Source organism: Triticum aestivum, chromosome 7B (genome assembly GCF_018294505.1).
Source record: "Triticum aestivum cultivar Chinese Spring chromosome 7B, IWGSC CS RefSeq v2.1, whole genome shotgun sequence".
In the NCBI taxonomy this organism is placed as follows: Eukaryota; Viridiplantae; Streptophyta; class Magnoliopsida; order Poales; family Poaceae; genus Triticum; species Triticum aestivum.
In genome coordinates, this window is record NC_057813.1 from 2,813,728 (window position 1) to 2,832,959 (window position 19,232).

The 19,232-nt window shown below is 47.2% G+C and overlaps 1 pseudogene; it reads left to right on the forward strand.

Annotated features, from left to right (window-relative positions):
• The first annotated feature begins 1,314 nt into the window (after positions 1-1,314).
• The window catches only part of LOC123156132 (sodium/calcium exchanger NCL1-like), a 35,452-nt pseudogene continuing 17,534 nt past the window's right edge, over positions 1,315-19,232 (forward strand).

Here is a 19,232-nt window from a genome sequence, read left to right on the forward strand (position 1 = left end):
GCTGCCCTCCCCGGAAGATGATGCACTACTCGGACGCTATAATCCCCTTCAATTCCTGGAGCTTCTTCCTAAATACATCGACGGTATCTGAACTCTAGACCATAAGAGGAATTATGGGGTTCTTGCGGGCAATAGGCAGCTTGGCAGAGATGAGCATCCACCCTGACCCATGAAGGGTTAGGTGGAGGGTGGACCCCACACAGACGCCATAACTATCCAGTCCATATCCGCCCTCTAGCTGCCTCCCGTCGAAGATGAGGGCCAGCTGGGATTGCGGCGGGATGCCCCATGTAACATTGATCCTTTTCTTGACGTCCTCTACGGTGTCTGAGCTCTTGACCGCGAGGGAGAGCCGACCATTCGGCGCCTTCAGAAATATTTGCATCACTTCACGTGGCGGCTTCGGGTGTAGGGCGAGCTGGACGGTGGACTCTTCCTCAATGTTGTAGTCCGCTATTGGTGCGTCCTTCCTCCAGCTCCTTGCCATCGAACATGAGGCACTGTCGGGACGGGGAACGCAAAGCTCGTCGTGAATCCTCGTCTTGACGTCGTAGATTGTGTCCGATAGATCTGTGTTGACCAGGATGGTCTCATCGGCGAGGATCATCACAGAGATCTGCATCTGCACACGCCAAATAAGTTCACAGCAGATCGACGTGTATGTTGCACTTGCACAGGTGATCGAGACCGTCTGGTGTAATCGCTGCAACGCTGCAACCGACGGCCGTAGCAGTGCCGTTGCGGCCTAATTAACAGCGCCCACAATCACAAAGGGGCAATGTAGCTACGCCGCAATCACAAAGCGCCCGTCTTGTTCCTCTAGTCTAGGTCTTTTTTTTTTTTGAGAATTCTAGTCTAGGACAAATTGAAGGTGAACGTGGTTTCAAAACCAAACTCAACTTAGGGTTGTTGGTTTGGACCAGAAAAGTTCGAATCACGAGGGGTCGGTCACCTACAGGGTTAAACATGCAAATAAGTTTTTTAAGAGGCTAGATGTGCAATTATAAGGGCTAATGAAGGTTGCTTAGAACAAATTATACCTCAGCTGCCCGCAAGGTCGATGATAGAAAAAAAAAGGTGCATATGTGCCAAAGCGTAACCCTATGCCTACAAGAAAAGAACAATTCTTGCTTTAATCAAAGCACCTCCAAATGGCAAAAGGGGGTCGGTGCATCTCACTCCCAAAGAGAGCTCCCTGCAGATTTGCAACCAGAGTTGCTCATCTCAGGGAGGAATACTAACACCACCACTGTTATCACACATATTATGAAATCCTAGACACAAGTACGTCGGTGGATCGCTATATATCCGACCATGAACCACATACGCTCATCCTCCACGGCGGAGACATGCGCGCAGACGTACAACTTCCTCCCCTGCACCACCACTGCGCTTGGCAACCTCTTCCTGGTTCTTGCCTACGGCTTCCTTGTTGGAGCCGCCTCATCGCAACGCCATCTTCTTCTTCCTCACAATCTCTCCCTCTCATGGTTTTGTCTCACACAAAAACTCACACTGGTGAGAAGAACTCAACACAGACACACACCCACGCACACACTTCACCAAGGAGCAGCACAAGATCTTTGCCGAGGGCATCCTCTCCTTGGTGTACACGCCGTGCTACATTTTTCTACAGGCTCTCACGACCTCATTTTCTCATTCATCTGATCACCTTAAATACCAGTACAGAAAGACCCAACGCACCCACTAAACCGGTCACCAAGCAGACACTAAGCCCACTAAACCGATGACCTTATCCTTGGCCTGGAATCTCTCCAGGATCCTAACTACTAGGCCAACAACGACGCATGCACCTAACGACTCGGCACAGCCGGCCACTTAGAGGGTGTTTGTTTCCAGGGACTTATTGGTTTAAGTCCCATCTAAACCAAACAGGAGGGACTTATAGGGACTTATAGTGGTCATCTGGGACTTATCAAAAAAGACTTTCAGGGAGGAACTTATTGGGACTTATCGATCGGACCGCACCTACCCCACATCGCCCCGCACCTACCCCGCCTCGCTCGTTCCCCGCCTCCCCGCCGCGCTCCTTCCCCGCCTCGCCCCAATCGCCGCCGCCGCTGCCATGGCCGATGATGAGGAGGACCAGATCCCCTTCTTCTCTCAGTTCCGCTCGCATCAACAGGCAACCCAAGACTCATCCGCCGGCGGAAATGTCGGAAGGGGAATGGGTTTCTTGGATCTCAACAGAAACGTCGACGTCTTCCCGGAGTTGGGCTCATACCAGCAACTCCTCTTCGACCAGTCGGACGGTCATGGCCTTCCTCCGGTTGGACCTGGTCATGGGAGGCCCGTGCCCCAGGGCGGAGGAGGCCGCAGCCGGTCTTTGAACTATTGGGGAACGTAGTAATTTCAAAATTTTCCTACGCACACGCAAGATCATGGTGATGCATAGCAACGAGAGGGGAGAGTGTTGTCCACGTGCCCTCGTAGACCGAAAGCGGAAGTGTTAGCACAACGTGGTTGATCTAGTCGTATGTCTTCACGATCCGACCGATCAAGTACCGAACGCACGGCACCTCCGAGTTCAGCACACGTTCAGCTCGATGACGTCCCTCGAACTCCGATCCAGCTGAGCTTCGAGGAAGAGTACCCTCAGCACGACGGCGTGCTGACGATGATGATGTTCTACCGATGCAGGGCTTCGCCTAAGAACCGCTACGATATTATCGCGGTGGAATATGGTGGAGGGGGGCACCGCACACGGCTAATAGATCTCAAGGATCAATTGTTGTGTTTTAGGGTGCCCCCTTGCCCCGTATATAAAGGAGCAAGGGGGAAGGCGGCCGGCCAAGGAGGAGGGCGCGCCAAGGGGGGAGTCCTACTCCCACCGGGAGTAGGACTCCTCCTTTCCTTGTTGGAGTAGGAGAGAAGGAAAGAGGGGGAGAGGGAGAAGGAAAAGGGGGCTGCAGCCCTTGTCCAATTCGGACCAGAGGGGGGGCGCACGCCTCCTTCCTTTTGGCCTCTCTCCTCTATTCCTGTATGGCCCAATAATGCCCATATACTCCCCGGCGAATTCCCGTAACTCTCCGGTACTCCAAAAAATACCCGAATCACTCGTAACCTTTCCGAAGTCCGAATATAGTCGTCCAATATATCAATCTTTACGTCTCGACCATTTAGAGACTCCTCATCATGTCCCCGTTCTCATCCAGGACTCCGAACTACCTTCGGTAGATCAAAACACATAAACTCATAATATAACCATCACCGAACCTTAAGCGTGCGGACCCTAAGGGTTCGAGAACTATGTAGACATGACCGAGACACGTCTCCGGTCAATAACCAATAGCGGAACCTGGATGCTCATATTGGCTCCCACATATTCTATGAAGATCTTTATCGGTCAAACCGCATAACAACATACTTTGTTCCCTTTGTCATCGGTATGTTACTTGCCCGAGATTCGATCGTCGGCATCTCAATACCTAGTTCAATCTCGTTACCAGCGAGTCTCTTTACTCGTTATGTAATGCATCATCTTGTAACCAACTCATTAGTCACCTTGCTTGCAAGGCTTATAGTGATGTGCATTACCGAGAGGGCCCAGAGATACCTCTCCGACAATTGAAGTGACAAATCCTAATCTCGAAATACGCCAACTCAACAAGTAACTTCGGAGACACCTGTAGAGCACCTTTATAATCACCCAGTTACGTTGTGACGTTTGGTAGCACACAAAGTGTTCCTCCGGTAAACGGGAGTTGCATAATCTCATAGTCATAGGAACATGTATAAGTCATGAAGAAAGCAATAGCAACATACTAAACGATCACGTGCTAAGCTAACGGAATGGGTCAAGTCAATCACATCATTCTCCTAATGAAATGATCCCGTTTAATCAAATGACAACTCATGTCCATGGCTAGGAAACACAACCATCTTTGATCAACGAGCTAGTCAAGTAGAGGCATACTAGTGACACTATGTTTGTCTATGTATTCACACATGTATCAAGTTTCCGGTCAATACAATTCTAACATGAATAATAAACATTTATCATGAAATAAGGAAATAAATAATAATTTTATTATTGCCTCTAGGGCATATTTTCTTCATGAACATCGGAGGCCGAGCCGGCTCTCACCTGCGTCCGTTCGTCGCCCCGGGCTTATAAGTCCCTGTAAACAAACAGGTAGAAACTCGGGACTTATAAGTCCATGTAAACAAACAGGTAGGGATTCGGGACTTATAAATTGGGACTTAAAAAAGTCCTATGACTTATGAAACAAACAGGGCCTTAGCAACTAATCCAAGCATACATCAACAACCAGCTACATGCACGTATGCCCATTCACACATACGTGCACAAGCTACATGTCAAGATTAATTCCATCATTTTCCCTCCTAATATTGACATGGACTTATAGACTAATCTATGTGAATCAGTTATACCTTCTTGCGGTACGTGTGCAGCAGCTTCACCACGTGATGATGACGCCTTCACAGCGCCACACTCGCACCTTGCCGCAGCATCGCACCGCAATATTTTTTGGCTTCACAACTCTCCATGATGACAACGACATCGCACCACCGTCGTTGTGTCCCGCACGTCCTGCGCGCACCTGACGGGTCCGACGAGCCCGGCCGCAACAGTGCGTCCCGCACGTCCCGCGCGCACACAACGTGCTCGAGGTGCCTGACCACACCACACGTCATGGACCCGATGCGCCCAACGCACCCGGCACGTGCCCATACATGTGCCCGACGCGACAAGCTCGTCACCATGGTTGCTGCGGCCCGACGCCACTGTGTCCTTCCAGCACGAGCCGCCGCAGATGCCAAGCAACGTGGCCACCTCGCCGGCCGCTGTCGCGCACCGCCACCGATGCAACTACCGCCGCGCTGTGCCCGGTCGTGCGCCACTCGCTGCCGCCGCCGAAACCCGCAGCTCCGTGAGCCGCCGTGCCGCGTCTCCGTGCCTCGTGCCACTGCGCCTCGACGGTCGTCGTGCCGAGCCGCCGCGGCCTCTGCGCCACCACGCAGGTCCTCCGCGACCTCCTCGCCTTCGCGACCACCGTGCTCGTTGCACGCACGACATCACAATGAACCGCCGCGGACTCGCCGCGCACCGCAGCCTCCATGTCCGCCGCGCTTGCCGCACGCGCCGCGGACGCCGCCGCACGCCACGGCAGCCACTCGAACCTTGTGGCTCTGAATACCAATTGTTGGAGCCGCCTAATCGCAGCGCCATCTTCTTCTTCCTCACAATCTTTCCCTCTCATGGTTTTGTCTCACACAAGAACTCACACTGGTGAGAAGACACACACCCACGCACATACTTCACCAAAGAGCAGCACAAGATCTTTGCCGAGGGCATCCTCTCCTTGGTGTACACGCGGTGCTACATTTTTCTACAGGCTCTCATGGCCTCATTTTCTCATTCGTCTGATCACCTTAAATACCAGTACAGAAAGACCCAACGCACCCACTAAACTGGTCACCAAGCAGCCACTAAGCCCACTAAACCGATGACCTTATCCTTAGGCCTGGAATCTCTCCAGGATCCTAACTACTAGGCCAACAACGACGCATGCACCTAACGATTCGGCACAGCCGGCCATTTAGCAACTAAGCCAAGCATGCATCAACAACCAGCTACATGCACGTATGCCCCAGGATTCGCATGACCCATTCACACATACATGCACAAGCTACATGTCAAGATTAATTCCATCATTTTTCCTCCTAATCTTGACATGGACATATGGACTAATCTATGTGAATCACTTATAACTTCTTGCGGTACGTGTGCAGCAGCTTCACCGCGTGATGATCACGCCTTCACAGCGCCACACTCGCACCTTGCCGCAGCATCGCACCGCAACATTTCTTGGCTTCACAGCTCTCCATGATGACGGCGACATCGCACCACCGTCGTTGTGTCCCGCACGTCCCGCACGCACCTGACGCGCCCGACGAGCCCGACTGTAACAGTGCGTCCTGCACGTCCCGCGCGCACACAACGTGCCCGGCGTGCCTGACCACACCACACGTCATGGACCCGACGCGCCCAACGCGCCCGGCACGTGCCCATACACGCGCCCGATGCGACAAGCTCGTCACCATGGTTGCTGCCGCCCGACGCCACCGTGTCCTTCCAGCACGAGCCGCCGCAGATGCCAAGCAACGCGGCCACCTCGCCGGCCGCTGTCGCGCACAGCTACCGATGCAGCTACCGCAGCACTGCGCCCGGTCGTGCGCCACTCGATGCCGTCGCCGAAACCCGCAGCTCCGTGCGCCGCCGTGCCGCGTCTCCGTGCCTCGCGCCCCTGCGCCTCCACGGTCGTCGTGCCGAACCGCCGCGTCCTCTGCGCCACCACGCAGGTCCTCCGCGACCTCCTCGCCTTCGCGACCACCGTCGCGCACCACAGCCTCCATGTCCGCCGCGCTCGCCGCGCACGCCGCAGACGCCGCCGTACGCCACGGCAGCCCCTCGAACCTTGTGGCTCTGAATATCAATTGTTGGAGCTGCCTCATCGCAACCCCATCTTCTTCTTCCTCACAATCTCTCCCTCTCATGGTTTTGTCTCACACAAGAACTCACACTGGTGAGAAGAACTCAACACAGACACACACCCACGCACACACTTCACCAAGGAGCAGCACAAGATCTTTGCCGAGGGCATCCTCTCCTTGGTGTGCACGCGGTGCTACATTTTTCTACAGGCTCTCACGGCCTCATTTTCTCATTCATCTGATCACCTTAAATACCAGTACAGAAAGACCCAAAGCACCCACTAAACCGGTCACCAAGCAGCCACTAAGCCCACTAAACCGATGACCTTATCCTTGGCCTGGAATCTCTCCAGGATCCTAACTACTAGGCCAACAACGACGCATGCACCTAACGACTCGGCACAGCCGGCCACTTAGCAACTAATCCAAGCATGCATCAACAACCAGCTACATGCACGTATGCCCCAGGATTCGCATGACCCATTCATACATACTTCCTCCGTCCTTTGAAAAGTGTACTTTCAATTTTGTTGGAAAGTCAAACTTTTTTATATTTGACCGTGCTTTATACAATAATGCACCAACATTTATGCCATCAAATTAGTTGCATTAGATTCCTGATGAAACATATTTTCATCATATATCTATTTGGTTTCATAAAAATTGATATATTTTTGCACAAACTCGGTCAAACGTTGAAATAGTTTGACCCTGCAACAAAATTGGAAGTACACTTTTTAAAGGACGGAGGGAGTACGTGCACAAGCTACATGTCAAGATTAATTCCATCATTCCTCAGTTACAAGGTGCGAGTTTCCTTCTTGACGACTGGGAGTGACTTGCTGCTGGGGACCATCGGCCCCAGCTATGCCGGCGGCCACGGCCACATCATCACGCTCCTGCTCCCGATGCTTGGCGCCCTCCCCGACGCCCTCCTCGTGCTCGGTACGTCCCCATTAAAATTCCGCCTACTAATTAAGGCCTTTTTCGGTTGAGTGTGGATCCGAAAGGATTGAAGGGGTTTGAGGGGATTTAAACGCCTTGTAAGTGAAAATACGTCCCAATCCCCACCACTGTTTTTGTTACCAAATGAGGCATTTTTACCGGGGGGAACTGGTAAACGTGCTTTCCATGGTTACCACAAAATTTCGGGCAAATTTCGAACGAAAGTTATAATTAAATTTTGAATTCACTTTTTATTTCAAAATAGATATAGGTAGCACTTGAACTTATATTAGTTAAAAAAGTGCAAGAAATGACTTGTACCAGCTACCTTTTAAAGGTGGAAATAGGTTGTTACCACCACGGTAGAACTAACTATGTTGAAATAATTGAGATGTTGCCGTACTTTACTGTACATTAAGCGTTTACAATCAAAATGTTCAAAAATTCGAATATTTTTTGCTTGAAAGCCCATTTACCGAGGGGCATGGAAATACGCGATAACCATAGTTAATCTCGAAATTTTGAACGGTAACCAAAACCCTGATCCTCGCAAATCCCCTCCAATCGTCTTGGGAAGAGGATTAACCGAACAAAGCCTAATAAATCTAGTGGGTTCGGTTCAACCAGGTGAAGCACATATCACCACTGCTCCTTTGTCGGTGCCAATGCTGAATAGTGTGTCTTCACCTTTTTCTTTTCTTTATGAACCGGGCATTTATCCCTTTCCGTTAATTTTCTTTAACGAAAAAAAAAGTTCCGAGCCAAGAGTAAAGAAGACAAGAAAGGAACTAAGCGAGTTCTGCACTAACAAGAAACATTTTTTTTTGAAAACTTTCAATCTATTCATGTTTAATCATGGCAGGATAGAGAATACCAGAAATAACAAAAATTACATCCAAATTCGTTGACCACCTAGCGACGACTACAAGCACTGAAGAGTGCCGAAGGCGCAACACCGTCATCGCCTCTCACTCAGCCCCATCGAGAAGGGTGTGCGAGCGGTGCGATGGCACATGGCCCCTGATCGAAGGAAAACCCCATGTAACGCACGTGGTTCATGTGCTGGTTTGCTTCCTTTTTCAGCTGGCTCGCTCAATCCGATTTAATCAGAAGAAAGCTTACCCGAGAAGCGGAATGCACTTTACGGGTGCGCTAATAACCAGCCAACAGGCCCTCCGTCGGCCTAGTACTGATTTATCCACGCCCCGCTTTTGGGCAAACCCTATTTGACGCTGCAGGTGTCAGTTATAGGACATTTTCGCTAACGGGCGCCTGCAGCGCTCCCGTGCTGGGCCGACCCATCTCACACCTTTTCATTCCGGCTTAATGCGCAAAAAATGAGTACTGGAAAGATCCAACCCGCAACTTGTAGCGTAAGTTTCACTTGCGTCAGCCAACCGGGAAAGACAACAAGTTATGGCAACTCCCTTCTTTTTCATCTTTTATACTTTGCCAGGCGATTGCATTTTTTCTTTCTTGTTGTGTGTTTTTCTGGACCAGTTTTGGTTTTGGTTTTTTCTGTTTCTTTTTATTCATATTTTGTCCTTTTTATTTACTTTTTATGCACAAATTAATACAAATAGGAGGAACTTTGTCTGCAATAGCTGAAGTTTGTTTTAACTTCGATGAACTTTTTTCAAATTCGATAAAAAATTTATTGAAAATCTAGATATTTTTTTCAACATCAACAAACTTTTATTTCATAACCTATGAACTGTTTCAAATCTGATGAACTTTTTTCCATATGGATGATTTTTTTTTCAAAACAGGTGAACTTTTTTCAAATGCTATCAACCTTTTCAAATTGACGAACTTTTTTTTTACAGAAAACGCGTTTTTTCCCTTTCCGAAAGGGGCACGCCCGTGCCTCTCGCGAAAGCACAACCCTGCCTCTGGCGGAAGCAAAACCGTGCCTCTCGCGAAAGAAAAAAAACAGAAAACGCGTTTTCCCCCTTTCCGAAAGAGGCACACCCGTGCCTCTCGCGAAAGTACAATCGTGCCTCTGGCGGAAGCAAAACCGTGCCTCTCGCGAAAAAAAATTGTATTTTTTTGCGCAAAAAAAATGTTTTTTTCGAAAAATAATTTTTAGTCGAAAAGCTAGGGAAGACCGGTAGAAAACCAAAACGTCAAAAACCCCGAAAAAAACCTTTTAAAAAGCCGAAAACGCGTGCGTTATAAACAAACAAAATCCGGAGGGAGCGCCCAGAGCGCGACACGTGGCGAATGGCTATGAGCGCGCTAAGTGCCGCTGATCGTTGAGAGGCTCCCGAAAGAGCGCTCGTTAATTAGTTGCTCCCAGCTACCGGTTCGGGCGCTTACGGCGCCGCTCCCCCCCCCCCCCCCCCCCCCCTCGGCCTGTTTGTATAAGAGCAAGTAGAGAAACAAGGCAGGCTAGTTACCCTAATGGGCTTAATCGGTACGGCCGACAGGGCTTGTTTCTGTACTGCAACAGCCTCTGAATATTTTCCGTGGAAAGTCGTAGTCATAAGCCTGCGATCAAAATAAATGAACAAAGAAGTAGCTAGGGTTATTACTTTTTTGTAACAATCGTTCTCTTTCTGGTTCTTTTGATGTCTTCCTTCGTATCCAATGCAATGCCCACAATTACAAATAGTGCTACTCGATTAGGCATGCACTTAGTTTTACTAAAAATTAATAGGATTATCACACTAGCCGTAAGCTAATGTCTAATTGTAGGACTAATTCTTCTTTGTGTGCTCGTCTGCTACATTATTTCATTCTAAGAAAGACTCAATGGATTTTTTATTTTGCGAGAACCGTGTCAATGGATTTTAAGATTTCGTTTTAAGAAATACTCCCTCCGTCCAGAAATACTTTTCACGGAAATAAATGTATCTAGACATATTTTAATTCTACATATATTTATTTATCCATTTCCGTGACAAGTAATTCGGGACGGATGGAGTACTAGACAGATGATGCTATTCGGTAGAACATGCGGTAAGTTTACTAATTTATTACAATTCGCAAAAGAGAAGTCCATAGTGAAATCTCTAGAAAGATTTATATTTAGTAATAAAGGGAGTAGTAAAGAGTCGGAAAGTCGTCGTGCTAACACCCTATAGGACCAATGCACCAGAATAGCAATCATCGCCAATGAGGAGAAGCTTGGCTCGAAAGGATCCAACCTGAAGACACAAACAAAGACTGGATCCAAGCAGATCCACCAAAGAGAATCACGGACCGAATTCCGTGAGATCCACCGGAGACACATCTCCAGACGTCCTCCTATGATGCTAGACGCACCACCGGGATGGAGGCTAGGTGAGAAGAACCTTATTCCATCTTCAGGGAGTTGTCGATGTCTCATCTTCCTGAGCAGGACACAATCCCTAACTAAACTTGAACAAGCACCTCAAAATGGATCCCTCCCGCCGACTATGGCCAGTATCCACCGCACACCCATAACCCTAAGGCCATAAGAGACATGGCAGATTGGCAGCGCCGCCGAAAGGAGGCAGAATCCCTAGCCACCTTTCCTTGGGAGGAGAGACGAAGCACCATGTCCGGATTTTCCCAAGCTCTGACACATGGGTCTAATCGAGACGCAAGCAATTGGACTAAAACATGCTAGCACCTAGATAGAATTGTCCTACCACGTTCACCAGCACCAATGCTGAATAGTGTATCTTCGCCTTTTCTAAAGAAAAAAATGTGTGTGTTTAAACCAGTATTCCGAACTAGTCTCAATTCTATTTCATATATAAACAGCATTTGGCCTCGCGGGGAGCAGAGAAAAGGCACAAAATCGGGTGATGGTGGGCATGGGTCTGCTTGCTGGCTCCACCATCTTTCTTCATACCTTCATTTGGGGACTTGCGTGTTTGCTGGCAAGTGTGGCATTGGGCCCAATGGTGTTGCCATTGATTCAAAAGACACTAAAGGGTGGTTCAGTTTTACTGGTATGTTATCTTCTACAACTCTTATACTTACTCTGTTTTCATTAGAAGTGAATCTAATATCTTATTCTTGTAGTCATATACGTAGTTAATTTATTTTACAATAAGCTGGTGTGTCACTCTTGTTGATTGAGTTTGCATTGTCCATGTTTCTTTTTGCCTTTGTATAAACCGAGGCAAAAGATTTGCCTCGTATATTAATTAAACGGAGAATACAATGATCCATATGGGGGATCTTTCATGCAGGAAGACCCTAGCGTTTCTCTCATTGCAAATCAACCAAGACACAAGCATGAATAGGGAGGCCATGACCTTCCGCAAGTCTGTGACATTGTGCTCAAGGTGCCACAATGATATGTCCATGCTCTCAAGTTGTAATTTTTCTATAACCAAATGCCAAATTTAGAGAGTGGACCCACACTTGAAGAAGACTTGGTTGTCAGATTCTTGCACCCTCTTGCAAAGTGGGCAAATGTGACAATTTGGCCACCCTCACTTGGCCTGTAGGTCTTGAATCGACAACCACGAGAAAAACTTAACTTTGGCGGCGCCCAAACCTTCCACATGGCATGCTCCATTAGAGATAGAATCTTCCCTAAGAATTGAGCCTTTTTCGCGGAAGCCACCAAGTAGTACCCACTAGCCATGTGCTTCCAAACGATGTCATATTGGGTGTATTTATCAAGTTGCACATCATGGAGAAGCATCCAAAGCATGAAAATATTTCACGAATGTGTTGGATGGATACAATGGTGAAAGGCTTGATCTTGAAGGTCCAAACATTGCATCGGAGAGCCTCTCTAACTTTCCAATTTTTTCATGAGGAAGCCTCAAAGATAAGGAGTGCAATATCCATGGGTTCATGTCCAGGAAGCCAAGGGGACCTACAAAAAGGTGTCCTCGCTCAATTACCAATACTAATGGAGGTGGAGGCATAGAAGAAGTTGTGGACATCCTCATCACATGGATTTTACATCCTCACCCATACCATGGAAGGCTCCTTCACTCATACCGATGCCATCGAAGCCTAAGAGCGCACACAAATTTGTCGTTGTTGAGCACACCTAGCGCACCATACTCCGTAGGACAACAAACCGCTTCCCAGTTGACCTTGCATTTAGCACCGGTCGTCTTGTCCAAAACGGACCAAATGAAAGATCGTTCAAGTTAGTTGACATCATGAAGAATACACAGTGGAATGATGAGCGGTGTGATGAAGTAAATAGCTAGGGAGGTGATCAAGGACTTGACAAGAGCCATGCGTCCAATGGAGGTTATGCTTTGGCCCTCCCAAGTAACAAGCATTTTGGCAACCTTATCCACAAGGTATTGAAGATACCATGTATTTGATTTAGCCTACATTGTTCTGCACATCCCCATGCTCTAACCATCATGCTGAAAATGGAAACCTAAGATGCACATAAATTGCAATCGATTAGTATAATCTTATTCTTATCAAACATATTATCATTTAGACATGATCAAGTCGGCAAGCATAATGCAGTAGCCCCAATAAGAACATACATGTATATGTATGTCAGCCACATCTCCCATAAATCAATCTCCAAATATTCGAGGTATGTTAGTTGGTGCTAAATTACATACAATGTGAATGGTTTGCCACTATGTGCAATGGGTCAATTTACGAACCAATGTTGAATAAGAAATTGTTTTACATACAGTGGTGTCATACATAGACATCGTAGTGCCTAACTATGCTCCCTAAACATATGAAAATGTATTTTGCAGATCAAATGCGATTGAACCAAATCATAGTGCTTGCTTGGTTAGTTTCAGATCAAATGCCCTCGAACCAAATCATAGTTTTGCTTGGTTGTTTTGCTGATCAAATGCCATCGAACCAAATCATAGTGCTTTGTTTAGTTGGTGAATAACCTTGCCCTAGTTTGCCACATATTTTTTTACCAAAATTGCCAAACTTTAGGTGAGCAGATTCTTAGCCACACTTATCACAGTGTTTTTTCTATGTGACATGTGGGGCTCATTCTCACAAATCGTATTTGTCCATAGGTGTGGCTAGAATCAAACACATATCTAACTTGTCCAAGTTGCATTACTCGAGGTGTAGGATGTTGCAAAGTGTGGCGAAGTAATTATTCTAAGAATAGTGATGTTCTTACCAACCCTCCTTTGCATGCACTTCGCCAACTTCACGGTTAGCTGTTAATCTTGGGTTGCATACACATTGTTTCGCTTCGCAGGCAGCGGTATTTCAACTGACAATGAAACCAGTTGGACAGCACGAATCATGGCAATTTGTGTCATTCCTTTCGCCATTGCACTTTTCCCAAAAATGTTGAGAATCCAGCCCGGGCATCGCCTGCCCATCTTGTTGGCTGCCATTGTATCATTCTTGCTTGCACTATCCTACTGCTTGTTTCAGGTACATCCATTCCATCTGATGTTGTTTGCATTTTTAAATAATGATGGCCAGATTGGCACGTGTGTGTACATCTAGGTTACAAACATCAATTTGACAATGATAATTCCCTCAAATTGTAGGTCTTCCTCCCCTGGATCCAGCGGAGGCGACTTGCATTTGCAAAACACAGGCATGTAATCTCTGGGATACTACAACTTTTCCAAAGACAAGCACTCGACCGTCTGCTAAATGACGATGGCACGCCGAACGAAAACGTCATAAGAAAGTATGATGCATCAACTTCATTTGTTCTTCATATGGCAATGGAACATCATGAACATGAAGTGCTCCTTCTCTATGCCAACATGCAGATTGTTCTACGAGATTGACAATGATGATAGTCGCAACCTGTCACGAGCCGAGTTGCATGCCCTTATCATTGGAATCAACTTTGAGGAGATTGACTTTGACAAGAATGATGTTGTGGACAAAATCATGGATGACTTCGACACATCAGGCAATGGCACAATAGATGAGGGAGAGTTCATTGTGGGAATGAAGATATGGCTCAATGAGGCCAAGAGAAAGGTGGAGGCTACGGGTGCCTACACTAACAAGTTCATCAACGACTACCATGAGGTATCCTTTGGATTCTCTGGATAGGGACTAGGGCACACTAAAAGGGTTTTGTGCACTAAAATACTACAAGCCAATGATTCTCACGCACGAATGGAATTATTTAGAAAATCAAATGAAGCCTTTACTAAAAAGGTTAATAATGTTTTAATAATTGTCCAACCAAAATTTGACTAATCATTTTTTCGATAAAGGGTGCTTGTATTAACTCAAAACATAGCATCAAGGGGATCATGAGTCTAAACCCATGACATAATTACGATGCACAAATGCAACACGAACTTACACACACATAACAAATAAAACTCAGGCAACAGTAAAGTCTTAAAAGATCAAAACCATGCATAAGGCATGGAGGGCAGAAGGCCTACCGTGTAGACTATGCCGCCACCTATTTGATCAAAAAACCTCATTGCTTACCCACTCGAGCCGTGTACATGGCACCATAAACAATGGTCGATGCTCCAGCCTATGTACCATATACCACGAACGAAGCTACTACGTAGAACAAAAGATAACCTACATATGGGGTGGGTTTTTACCATGAAAAATAGTTTAGTATGTTAATAACAACGGGATCATCTACCTTGCTATGGTCGCTCTGATTATGTAGAAATGAATCTAAAATTCCATCTTTGGATCGGTTCAACCAACGGTCGACCTTTGCAACACGTTCTTAATAATATATGTGACACCATCCCGATGTAGCCATCCTAATTCGAATTTGAATGCTCAGCGTGTAGTGGATGAAATTTCAATCAGGAATGATCGGTGCATGGCCCGAAAGTTACTCAATATGCTCGAGAGCGCGCACAGTCACCGTAGGGAACATTAGTTCACATTTGGTGTCCATGAGCACACAGTCAAATTTTCCCTATGTTGGCACCGAGTGATTATTGGCCAAGTGGACTGACGACCAGACGAACTAGCCTCTCTAAGGACCAAATTGTCAATAACGAGTTCAACAAAAGCGGCTAATGTGTGTCAAAAAGGTCAATTTTTTTCTTGTTGGTAGGATATTGAAATCCCCCCCCCCCCCAATGAGGTTGGGGTACGGGTTATCCTTTGCAAGATTAACCAGTTCACAAGGGAAGGTAGAATTGTGTTCATCTTGGGCAACCCCCATAGATTGCAACCACAGTCCAGGAAAATTGGTAGGGCAGTTCCAAGGTGGAATTTTATATGAAACACACCAACTGAAAGGGCTAACAAATTCAGCATCGTAGTCCAAACCCCAAGTAAAACCCAGAACCTCCCACGACTAGGTAGACAATGTCAAGTGAAGTCGAAAACCCCTAAAAGGTGGTCGAGCACATGCACCGGGAAATCACGGCGGCCAACCTTGATGATGGCGACGAAGTTCAGACACTCAATTAGTAATGTGTTTATGTTCAGCCAAGTTAGTGCGACATCTCCTATTCCAAAACACGTCTTTAATGTGGAAACTCGGATGGGACAGGGGGGGTGGGGATACACAGTTGGTTACATAGCATAGACCCTAAGTCATACATGCGTCATCCAGTCCCTACTTAGCCTAGTTTCCAACCCATATTACATTGGGATATCTATAAGCTCTATGCAATCAATATATTACAATGTTTTACGAGCCAACAAAAGCATTTATTTAGGCTCGGTTGCAATATGAAATTTCCTAAAGTAACATGTAAAAGAGATGTAGATGTATAAGACGGTATATGAGACGGTTGCAATTCAATCACTTAGTGAAAACTAAACAAGTTGGCCTCTCCACAACAATATATGAGACGGTTCAGTCGTAACTATGTTGGCTTCACTCCTCAAGATAGACTGATTGATATCCTTGCCATTTTTATGCTTCGGGGCCTACTATTTGTGTCGTATTTAACTGGTTATTGCGTGTAACTGTAAAACCCCAGTCCCCTATGTAAATATTGACTATTCGGTGACCAAACACTGACTTCTTCTGCCTTCGGTTCAAAAAGGATCGCATCTTAGTTTTCCCCCACATTGGAACGCGCTTTAGGAAACTGAAGTGCATCGAGCCAGTGGATGCATGGCTATATATATGAAATTGTCATGTCATATATAGTTATCATTTATAGTTACTCATACAACAAGGTTAGTTATAAGGTTGGCTATAAGAGTACTACTTTTTTCACTTTCTCTCTATCTCTTTTTTCATATTTACTGCAATTATCTAGGAGTACGCATATAACTAGGCTTTTGCATGAGAGCTCACTCCCACTATTTTTCCATGTCTCTCTCCTCCACATACTCAAAAGTGCCACGTAAGTGGGGTACAAGTCCATTATTGCACTTGCTCTAATAGGGACGAAGCTAGAAACAAAACCCAATGGTGTAAGCTATGTAGTAATGGTGTCATCTATGCCATTTAGCACTGATTAGTACGAAATTAATGAAGCAAAAGATACTGGTCTCAGCTCACAACAATGCCTCTATGGAAGCTACATCTCCATTTCTTACCTCCTTATTATGTGAGTTGTCGTTATTTTCTTGACCATTTAGAGACTCCTCGTCATGTCCCCAATCTCATCCAGGACTCCGAACTACCTTCGGTACATCAAAACACATAAACTCATAATATAACCATCATCGAATCTTAAGCGTGCGGACCCTAAGGGTTCGAGAACTATGTAGACATGACCGAGACACGTCTCCGATCAATAACCAATAGCGGAACCTGGATGCTCATATTGGCTCCCACATATTCTATGAAGATCTTTATCGGTCAAACCGCATAACAACATAATTTGTTCCCTTTGTCATCGGTATGTTACTTGCCCGAGATTCGGTCGTCGGTATCTCAATACCTAGTTCAATCTCGTTACCGGCAAGTCTCTTTACTCGTTATGTAATGCATCATCCTGTAACTAACTCATTAGTCACCTTGCTTGCAAGGCTTATAGTGATGTGCATTACCGAGAGGGTCCAGAGATACCTCTCCGACAATTGGAGTGACAAATCCTAATCTCGAAATACGCCAACTCAACAAGTAACTTCGGAGACACCTGTAGAGCACCTTTATAATCACCCAGTTACGTTGTGACGTTTGGTAGCACATAAAGTGTTCCTCCGGTAAACGGGAGTTGCATAATCTCATAGTCATAGAAACATGTATAAGTCATGAAGAAAGCAATAGCAACATACTAAACGATCACGTGCTAAGCTAACGGAATGGGTCAAGTCAATCACAACATTCTCCTAATGATGTGATCCCGTTTAATCAAATTACAACTCATGTCCATGGCTAGGAAACACAACCATCTTTGATCAACGAGCTAGTCAAGTAGAGGCATACTAGTGACACTATGTTTGTCTATGTATTCACACATGTATCAAGTTTCCGGTTAATACAATTCTAACATGAATAATAAACATTTATCATGAAATAAGGAAATAAATAATAACTTTATTATTGCCTCTAGGGCATATTTCCTTCATCAACATCGGAGGCCGAGCCGGCTCTCACCTGCGTCCGTTCATCGCCCCGGGCTTATAAGTCCATGTGAACAAACAGGTAGGGACTCGGGACTTATAAGTCCATGTAAACAAACATGTGGGTACTCGGGACCTATAAGTTGGGACTTAAAAAGGTCCTATAACTTATGAAACAAACAGGGCCTTAGCAACTAATCCAAGCATACATCAACAACCAGCTACATGCACGTATGCCCATTCACACATACGTGCACAAGCTACATGTCAAGATTAATTCCATCATTTTCCCTCCTAATCTTGACATGGACTTATGGACTAATCTATGTGAATCAGTTATACCTTCTTGCGGTATGTGTGCAGCAGCTTCACCACGTGATGATGACGCCTTCACAGCGCCACACTCGCACCTTGCCGCAGCATCGCACCGCAACATTTCTTGGCTTCACAACTCTCCATGATGAAAACGACATCGCACCACCGTCGTTGTGTCCCACACGTCCCGCGTGCACCTGACGCGCCCGACGAGCCCGACCGCAACAGTGCGTCCCGCACGTCCCGCGCGCGCACAATGTGCTGGACGTGCCTGACCACATCACACCTCATGGACCCGACACACCCAACGCACCCGGCACGTGCCCATACACGTGCCCGACGCGACAAGCACGTCACCATGGTTGCTGCCACCCGATGCCACCGTGTCCTTCCAGCACGAGCCGCCGCAGATGCCAAGCAACGCGGCCACCTCGCCGGCCGCTGTCGCGCACCGCCACCGATGCAGCTACCGCCGCGCTGTGCCCGGTCGTGCGCCACTTGCTGCCGCCGACGAAACCCGCAGCTCCGTGCGCCGCCGTGACGCGTCTCCGTGCCTCGTGCCACTGCGCCTCCACGGTCGTCGTGCCGAGCCGCCACGGCCTCTGCGCCACCACGCAGGTCCTCCGCGACCTCCTCTCCTTTGCGACCACCGTGCTCGTCGCGCGCACGACATCACAATGAACCTCCGCGGACTCGCCGCGCACCGTAGCCTCCATATCCGCCGCGCTCGCCGCGCGCGCCGCGGACGCCGCCGCACGCCACGGCAGCCCCTCGAACCTTGTGGCTCTGAATACCAATTGTTGGAGCCGCCTAATCGCAACGCCATCTTCTACTTCCTCACAATCTTTCCCTCTCATGGTTTTGTCTCACACAAGAACTCACACTGGTGAGAAGACACACACCCACGCACATACTAAGAATACCAGGCCCCGTAAGGGATTATTTACCTGGTTTTTTCGGAAATTTTTTTCACGGCCTCCAAAATTTGACACTTGTTACCGGGGAACATGCAGGGAGCGACTTCCGCGTGGTGGTTACTCCCTTTTTTTCCTACGACGCGTGTGTGGATCAATTCCAGGACGTGTTTTCTTTATTCATCTGGTTGGCCGTTTTGCACG